Below are 9,488 nucleotides of genomic sequence, written 5' to 3' on the forward strand. Positions count from 1 at the left end.
GTACGAGTCAAAAGGCCAAGCAGGATAGTTCGAAGGCCCAGATGTCCAGATGCAGCCCAATTGAATTCTTTCTTCTTGGATTTTTTTCACCCCCTGATTTCTGGCTACTTCATTTTTCTTTTGGTTCTGTGCCGCCTTGGAAACGTTGAGACCGCTGCTGCAAAATGGGACCTGCATGTCATCCTCTACGTACAATAAAATTTCTTTTCTTGGATTATTTTTGGCTCCTGATATTTGGTCACTTGCCTTTTTCTTTCGATCCCGTGCAGCCTCTCAAACGGTGATACCGTCTTTGCTAATTGGGACCCGCATGTCATCCTCTATGTACAATCAAGTTTCTTTTCTTGAATTATTTTTGGCTCCTGATATTTGGTCACTTGCCTTTTTCTTTCGATCTCATGCCACGTTTGAAACGTTGAGGAACCTGCTGGCTCATGGGACCCGCATGTCATCCTCTATGTACTATAAAAGTTCATTTTCTTTGTTTTTTTTCACCCTCTGATTTTTGGCTATTTCCTTTTTCTTTTGATCCCCTGCCGCCTTGGAAACGTTGAGTAAGCTGCTAGCTCATGGGACCCGCATGTCATCCTCTATGTACTATAAAAGTTCATTTTCTTTGTTTTTTTTCACACACTGATTTTTGGCTATTTCCTTTTTCTTTTGATCCCCTGCCGCCTTGGAAACGTTGAGTAAGCTGCTAGCTCATGGGACCCGCATGTCATCCTCTATGTCCATCAACTTTATTTTCTTGGATTTTTTTTACCCCCTAATTTCTGGCTACTTTCTTTTTCTTTTGATCTCAAGCCGCATTTTAAACGTTGGGACCGCTGCTGCAAAATGGGACCCGCATGTCATCCTCTATGTAAATAAAGTTTCTTTTCTTGGATTATCTTGGGCTCCTGATATTTTGTCACTTGCCTTTTTTTTTCGATCTCATGCCGCCTTTGAAACGTTAAGTAAGCTGCTGGCTCATGGGTCCCGCATGTCATCCTCTACGAACAATAAAAGTTTCCTTTCTTGGAGTTATTTTTTACCCCTAATTTCTGGCTATTTGTCTTTTTCTTTTGATCTCCTGCCCCCTTTGAAACGATGAGGACGCTGTTGGCAGGTCGGTCCCACATGCCATCCTCTATGAACAATAAAACTTTCCTTTGATGGATTTATTTTGAACCCCTAATTAATTTCTGGATATTTCCTTTTTTTCTTTTGATCCCCTGCCGCCTTGGAATCGTTGAGGATGCTGCTTCCTCATGGGTCCCGCATGTCATCCTCTCAGAACGGTAAATGTTTATTTTCTTGGATTTTGAATACCAAATGATTTTTGGCTTATTTTTTCTTTCGATCTCCTGCCGCCTTTAAAACGTTGAGGACGCTGCTGGCTCACGGGTCCCACATGTCAGCCTCTAACATTAAACGCTGAGGATGCTGCTGCCTCATGGGTCCCGCATGTCATCCTCTCAGAACGAAAATGTTTCTTTTCTTGGATTTTTTACCAACAGATTTTTGGTTTATTTTTTCTTTCCATCCCCTGCCGCCTTTAAAACATGTGATATCTTGATTATTTTGCAGACAATAAACAGTGTATTTTGCTCTGAGCTATTGCAAAGGGATAAATTAAATCTTTATTTTTACATAAACAAACTTATATGTTGAATCTCCTTGTTTTTTTTTGTCTTTGCGAGGCATAGGACTTTCCTGTTTTGGAATGGGCTGAAATTGTACGAATCAAAAGGCGTCCAGCGGGATAGTTTGAAGGCCCAGATAGCCAGAAGCAGCCCAATTGAAACATTCACTACAAGAAAAGTTCTGATAGATAACGTCTCAAAATCGTCCGCTAAGGGGTATTTTTCGTCGCCTATGGGCCTAACCCGACGATATGGGTTCTGTTGTGGAAACTGTGTCAGGCAAAGTCCTACGACGATTTTTTCGGTCCGTCGCGCTTGGACGCCCTTCCGCCACGGAAAATCGGACCGTTGCCCAAGTGTTTCCGGGAGCCCGTTGACTGCTGACGTCATGCAAACTGACACGTGGCAGACGCCGTTAACTGGCAGTTAACGGCGTTAACCGGCTGAAACCCCGTGGTAGATGGTAGGCCCACACGAGGCCTGCCACGTCTTAAGCGGGCCGGCCCATTAAGTTTGCGGGCCGGGCCAGCTGACTTAGTTTGACCGGTCAACTATATAGCTGGGCTGGTCCATTAGTTACGTGGGCCGGGCCTAACCTCTAAGGTTGACTGGTCAAAACTTTAATGGGCCGGCACACTAAGCATGTGGGCCGGGCCGAATGCACTCGTTTGACCGGTCAACAGGCAAAAGGGCCAGCCCACAAGACATGTGGGACCCACTTTCCTGGTATCGGGCCGGCCCATTTACAAAGTGGGGTCCACATTAAAGCAACTGGGCCGGCCCAAGAAGTTAGTGGGCTGGCCCAATTAGCATGTGGGTCCCACTTTCCTGCTATCGGGCCGGCCCATTTAGTATGTGGGGTCCACATTAGATCAAATGGGCTGGCCCAACAAGCCAGTGGTCCGGGACAAAAGCACCGGTGGGTCCCACTTTCCTGTTAAAGGGCCAGCCCATTTAGTATGTGGGGTCCACCATATAGCAAGTGGGCCGGCCCAACAAGATAGTGGGCCGGGCCAAAAACACAGGTGGGTCCCACTTTCCAGTTAAAGGGCTGGCCCATTTAGTATGTGGGGTCCACCATATAGCAAGTGGGCCGGCCCAACAAGATAGTGGGCCGGGCCAAAACACTGGTGGGTCTGTTGACGTCCTAAACCCACCGGCGGGCAGCGACGGGCGACACCGTAGAGCCGGGAACAACCTAGGGCTGCGGCTGGCCGAGGTCCCTCCGAGCGACGGCCCGCAAAGCCTTCTGGTCACACGTCCGATGCTGATTGCAAGGGCGTGCCACCTGACCTATACCTGGCCAGGAAGGTGATGGAGATGCCTCGCTTAGTTTCCTGCATGGCATACATGTAAACATTAAATACGAGCCTCGATCGGCTCTCAGGTTATCCTGTGAATCGGCTCAAGGAGCCGATCCACCCATGATTCGTACGGGGTGCACGAATATATGGTGGTCCTGCTTGATCAAGATAAAGCTAATGAGATCTACGACGATTTAGGGTTTTCACCGCATAATCGGATCATCCTACTCAGGATTGGGCCTCGCGGCCACGCACGGTGATCGTAAGCCGATCCTAGACAAGGCCTAAAAACCAACACGAGGTTGATCCCCGGAACATCCTGCCTAGGACTAGCAAACGACACCCTACGTGCCGCTGGATCCTCCAGCCCTTTGTAAGGCCTAACTATTGCAGATATTAAACTAATCCTTGATGAACAAGGAGCAACCGTAACGGATCGGATCTACTAAATAATGATCAAGCGGGGTGCCGCCCCTACACCTAAGATAGGTGTAAGGGCGGCTAGACATGCGAGGGTTGCACTACGATAGCATGTTACACGAAGAACTATGCTAACCCTAACACATCTATGATAACTACGTTGCTCGCCATCAAAAAGGCTTCAGTACGAGCAACGCATGAACAACGTGGAGCTTGTGCTGCCTAGATCGCATGATGCGATCTAGGCAGCATGTTGCTTACCGGTAGAAACCCTCGAGACGAAGGAGTTGGCGATGCGCCGAGATTGATTTGGTTGGTTGAACGTTGGTTGTTGTTTTTTCCATAAACCCTAGATACATATTTATAGTCCAGGGGACTTTCTAATTTAGGCGTGCACCTAACCGTGCACGGGTAAAACTCTATCTTCGAATCTAAGATGCAATCTACTATAATTAAAGATACACGGGCAATCTAGCCCAAACTCTTCGTGCAAGGCCGCTTCAGAGATCTTCCACGTGTAATCTTCCAAGCCCATCTCCCTTACGGCCCACCTCCTGATTTGGCCAAAATCTGGTGATAACACATGCCCCCCTGGTTTTGGTAATGATAATTTCAAAACCACTCTGTTTTTCCTTCGAAGGGTCATGTCGTGGCAGAGCAGACCTGTCGCAGTATTCTTCATCATGATGGCTTGTCTTCTCACCTTCTCTGTATGATTTGACAATTTCTGGCCTCACCCCCTCGGAAACTGCAACGGCATTGAATCTCTACTAGGCTCCTCTTTATTTAACCGTGCCGATTGATTAGCCCTCTTCATCCTTTCTCTGTTCCAGCCATTGGCACCTGAAAAACCCTCTTGCGCTACCATGTCTTCTTCCTCCTCTTCCTCTTCCGGTCTTTCCTATGGGTCTTCCTCCTCCCGCGAGACACCTCCGGACGTACGCGCACCAGAAGAATGGGACCAGGAGGACCATGCCTCCTCCGTCTGGTCCGAGGATGACAAGTCCCTGACCAGCGGGGATGAAGATCTCCAGTTCCTAGCCGATGGGGAACTGGAATCGGAAAGCGAGGATGACTTGCTCCCCTGGGACGGCTGTCCCTCTTCCGAAGAAGAGAAGGAGGAAGACGAAGACGACTCCCTCGAGGGCTACCCACCGGCGAAGCGTCTCCGCATGTGGTGGGACGACGACGACAGCGATGATGACGAGGAGGATGAAGCTCCCATAGAGGGCTACGAAAGCAGCGACGAAGAGCCCATCGGCAGCAGTGCCGATGAGAGCTCCGAGGACGACGACGAGGGAAGCGACGGTCCGTAGATAGGATCCACTAGTGTAGGTCTAGTAGTAGCAGTTTGGTCAGCAGACCCTTCTTTTTGTACCTCTCCCTTTGAGCAATCGACTCATTCTTTGTAAGGAATCTTGTTTATCAATGGAGAATTCCTTTTATGCTAATTTAGCCGATTGTCAATTCGGTCAATGGCTAATGAGCCGATTGCCACGCACCAGTTCCTCAAAATTTCTGCGCAGTCAGTTGCCCCCCGAGCCTTCATTAAGGCGAGAACAGCAGTGAGCCAACCAAACGTGCCACCATCTGCTTTCCGAGTCATGATGCAGAGCCAGCCGATTTCAACGAAATCGGCTCCCCAGAGCGGAGAACTTTCAGGGCGAGCTGCCCCCCGAGCCTCAATCACGGCGAGAATAGGCTCTAACCTTAGGTAATCTGGTAATCTGAGATAACCACCATGAAGAATCAGCCAGACTTGCCCCCATCGATCAGTTTCCTTCCACTGGGCGCCGATGTTCCACTGGTCTTGTGTAACCGTACTAGAGTCGATGGCTTTGCATCGGCTGTGAAATTTTTTTTTTTACTGGCCGATTTTTCCTATCGGCCCCAATATTTTACTGCACCATGTTCTCCTGTGCATGCTCACATGTTCATCCGCTCTAGGTGCCCCCCCGAGCCGAATCTGCCAGGTGACTGCAGATATCGGCTTCGTGGTTAGCCAAGGCACTGTACTGGCACGTCGGCTCCGTGAGGATTCGTGCTGACTTTCATCCGCCGACGTGACCACTGCCCAGTAGATCGATGTCGAACACAAGCGAACATGTGGTGAAGATAATTTTGGCCGACATCGGAATCGGCCTCCATGTTGGTTGGAGCGCTGACTGAAGGTTCTGTAATGCCCCTTCATAGATTTCTGGGGCCGATCACAAAGATCAGCCTCGCCCCGTTTGCTCATCGGTTTGTTCTTGCTACTCGGTCAGGCTGGAGGATAAAACCAGCCCAACCTCTGACTTTATCATGTTGATGCGCTTGCTGTCGTCCACCTTGAGTGCATCGTATAATCGTGGAGCACTAAGCTCCGTCGGAAGGACGAGCACCATGTTTGTACCAGCCGATGTTTCATCATCGGCTTTCCTTTGCTTGGGACGCCACTCCATTTTCCGTGGACGACCCTCTTCGTCCAGGGTTCGCTGAACTTTCACAGCCAGATCAGGTCGTGCCTTCCTTAGCGTATGCAAGTATACCCTTTCGGCTTCCTCCAGGCCGCGCAATCGCTGAACCCTGCGCTGTTGGGAACGGCTGAGTCCATCGGGAGCACCACCTTGGCCGGTGGTACCTGTCTTCTTCTTCTTGTCCCTCGTCTTCTGAATCCTCGAGATCCGCCCACCGAGGGGACTCAGCGCGTTTGCTTTGTGGTGGGAGAGGCCCTAAGCGCCTGAACACAGATACGTTGGCTGCCTCCTTCTTCTTCTGGTTGCATTCTGGGCAATTGCCGATTGTGGGCAATCGGCTCATTCCTGAATCCCAGCAGTGTCTGAAGAAGGGGCAGTCCCAATGCCTGTCGTTGTCATCTTGCTCCCTTGATTCTCCTTTGGCACGGCGCTCGTGCTCTTCCTCATCGCGATCATGCCGACGATGTCTTCTGGCTTCTCTAGCCAGACGATCTCTTTCATCATCATAGCTGGACCGTCGGCGTTGGTCATACTGACTTACATACTTGTTGAGGAGGTGATCAGAGAGGGGTCGCTGATATCTTATGTTCTTCACTTCTCCCTCTGTGACGTAGCGCTTGCCATCATAATGGAGCCGATCGCGTGGAGCGGCCTCCTCTGTGTCCTTGCTACGAGAGCAGCTGCCCTCGTCTCCATCTTTGCCAGAGTGGTGCCCAGGTCCTACCATGTTGATGCTAAACGAGGATCCTGGCTGGCAACCTTCAGGGTAAGTGCATTCTACCATGTTAACGGCGGGGAAGGGCTGGGTGTCGACCTTCATGGCGTACTGGTTGAAAATCAGACGCCCTTTTTCTATCGCCGCTTGGATGTGCTGACGCCATACCCTGCAGTCGTTGGTGGCATGGGAGAGCGAGTTATGCCATTTGCAGTATGGCTTTCCGTTCAGCTCTTGCGCCGTGGGGAATTTGAGACCTTCAGGAATCGTCAACTGCTTCTCCTTGAGCAGGAGGTCGAAGATTTGCTCAGTTTTGGTCACGTCAAAATCAAACCCCCGGGGCGGGCCTGGTGGCTTTACCCATTTGCGGGACACGGGGTTCCTCCCCGAGTCCATTCAGCCACTGCTACCTCTTGATCTCCGCATGAAACTTCGTCTTCCTCTGCATCGACCAGGACTCATCGCACGCTTGAATTTGTCCTGGTACAGTCCGGGTGGCGCTGTTCATATGCTGAAAGTTTCGAACCATGTGCGCCAGTGAGGGATAGTCTGCTTGGGAGGCCATGTCCTTGAGCGGTGTTGCGAGGCCCGCTACTGCCAACTCGACTGCTTCCTTTTCAGTTATACGAACCGAATGACATCGGTTCCTAAGATTCCTGAAGCGCTGGATGTATTCTGTCACAGTTTCTCCACGCTTCTGACGTAGTTGTGCTAGATCGGCAATGCCGGACTCGGAAGCCTCTGAATGGTACTGCATATGGAACTGCTCTTCCAACTGCTTCCAAGTCCGGATGGAGTCTGGTGGCAACGAGGTGTACCATCCGAAAGCCGATCCCGTGAGGGACTGTGAGAAGAGCCTCACGCGTAGTTGATCCGACACTGAGGCCGGTCCTAGTTGTGCCAAATATCGGCCCACGTGCTCGATGGAGCTGGAACCATCTGATCCACTGAATTTGGAGAAGTCAGGGAGCCGATATTTAGGTGGTAGCGGGATCATCTCGTAGTCGTCGGGGTACGGCTTGGAATAGCCGATTGCCCTCCGCTTCGGCACCATGCCGAACTGGTCTCTCAGTATGTTGGTGATCTGATCCGCTGTGCTGGCTGCAGGAGTTGAACTCTGAAGATTCGCCGGGGTGGCGTACTTAGCCAGCCATGTTTGCTTTTCCAGCTCTGAGCCAACTGCAGGAGCTGAGCTCTGGAGGTTCGTCGGGGTGGCATATTTAGTCAGCCACGTCTGCTTCTCAAGCTCTGTTGTTGACGTCCCTCCTGTTTTCCCAGAAGTCCCTGATCTTTGTGGCCTGGTTTGTGAGTGCCCAGTTACCACAATCTGGCACATACGTGCACGTGTACCCGTGAGGGATCTCCTTCGGCGCCTCAGGCAAGAACTGGTAGTCACTAGGGTCACCACCGATCTTGTAGACGACGAATGCCGGTGAAGCCGGCACTTCTGGTGCTGCCAACGCATATGGCAGCGGTGGACGGGACTGGAGTGGCAACTCTCCTTGATGCGTCCCGAGAGCTGGTCCTGACGGCGAGTACTGGTGCCTCATGATCTCCTGGATTACGCGAAGAGCGACACGCTCCAACGTGTTGACCAGGTTCTCAGAGTGGCGGTGTAGCGAGTGAGCCACCAAGTAGTTGATCTCCTGCCGCAGGGACCTGGTGCGTTCTTCCGACGGGGCAGAGATGTCTATCCCATCTAGTGCACCATTGGGCGAGAACCCCTTCCACCTGATGCCATGTGAACGGGTTCTGTGGAAAGAGCCGATGAGGTCGGCTTCGAGGATGACTTTGATCTCGTCATATTTCTTCTTGAGCTCGTCGGTCAGATCCTCGTATGTGATCAAGGCGTGCCGTCCGCCATCTCGGATGTAGATGGCGATGTGGTTGATGTAGAAGCTTGTCCCACCGGGCGTGCGTAATGTGTTGACGTCCTAAACCCACCGGCGGGCAGCGACGGGCAACACCGTAGAGCCGGGAACAACCTAGGGCTGCGGCTGGCCGAGGTCCCTCCGAGCGACGGCCCGCAAAGCCTTCTGGTCACACGTCCGATGCTGATTGCAAGGGCGTGCCACCTGACCTATACCTGGCCAGGAAGGTGATGGAGATGCCTCGCTTAGTTTCCTGCATGGCATACATGTAAACATTAAATACGAGCCTCGATCGGCTCTCAGGTTATCCTATGAATCGGCTCAAGGAGCCGATCCACCCATGATTCGTACGGGGTGCACGAATATATGGTGGTCCTGCTTGATCAAGATAAAGCTAATGAGATCTACGACAATTTAGGGTTTTCACCGCATAATCGGATCATCCTACTCAGGATTGGGCCTCGCGGCCACGCACGGTGATCGTAAGCCGATCCTAGACAAGGCCTAAAAACCAACACGAGGTTGATCCCCGGAACATCCTGCCTAGGACTAGCAAACGACACCCTACGTGCCGCTGGATCCTCCAGCCCTTTGTAAGGCCTAACTATTGCAGATATTAAACTAATCCTTGATGAACAAGGAGCAACCGTAACGGATCGGATCTACTAAATAATGATCAAGCGGGGTGCCGCCCCTACACCTAAGATAGGTGTAAGGGCGGCTAGACATGCGAGGGTTGCACTACGATAGCATGTTACACGAAGAACTATGCTAACCCTAACACATCTATGATAACTACGTTGCTCGCCATCAAAAAGGCTTCGCATGCGAGCAACGCATGAACAACGTGGAGCTTGTGCTGCCTAGATCGCAAGATGCGATCTAGGCAGCATGTTGCTTACCGGTAGAAACCCTCGAGACGAAGGAGTTGGCGATGCGCCGAGATTGATTTGGTTGGTTGAACGTTGGTTGTTGTTTTTTCCATAAACCCTAGATACATATTTATAGTCCAGGGGACTTTCTAATTTAGGCGTGCACCTAACCGTGCACGGGTAAAACTCTATCTTCTAATCTAAGATGCAATCTACTATAATTAA

This window comes from Lolium perenne, chromosome 6, assembly GCF_019359855.2.
Source record: "Lolium perenne isolate Kyuss_39 chromosome 6, Kyuss_2.0, whole genome shotgun sequence".
NCBI lineage: Eukaryota > Viridiplantae > Streptophyta > Magnoliopsida > Poales > Poaceae > Lolium > Lolium perenne.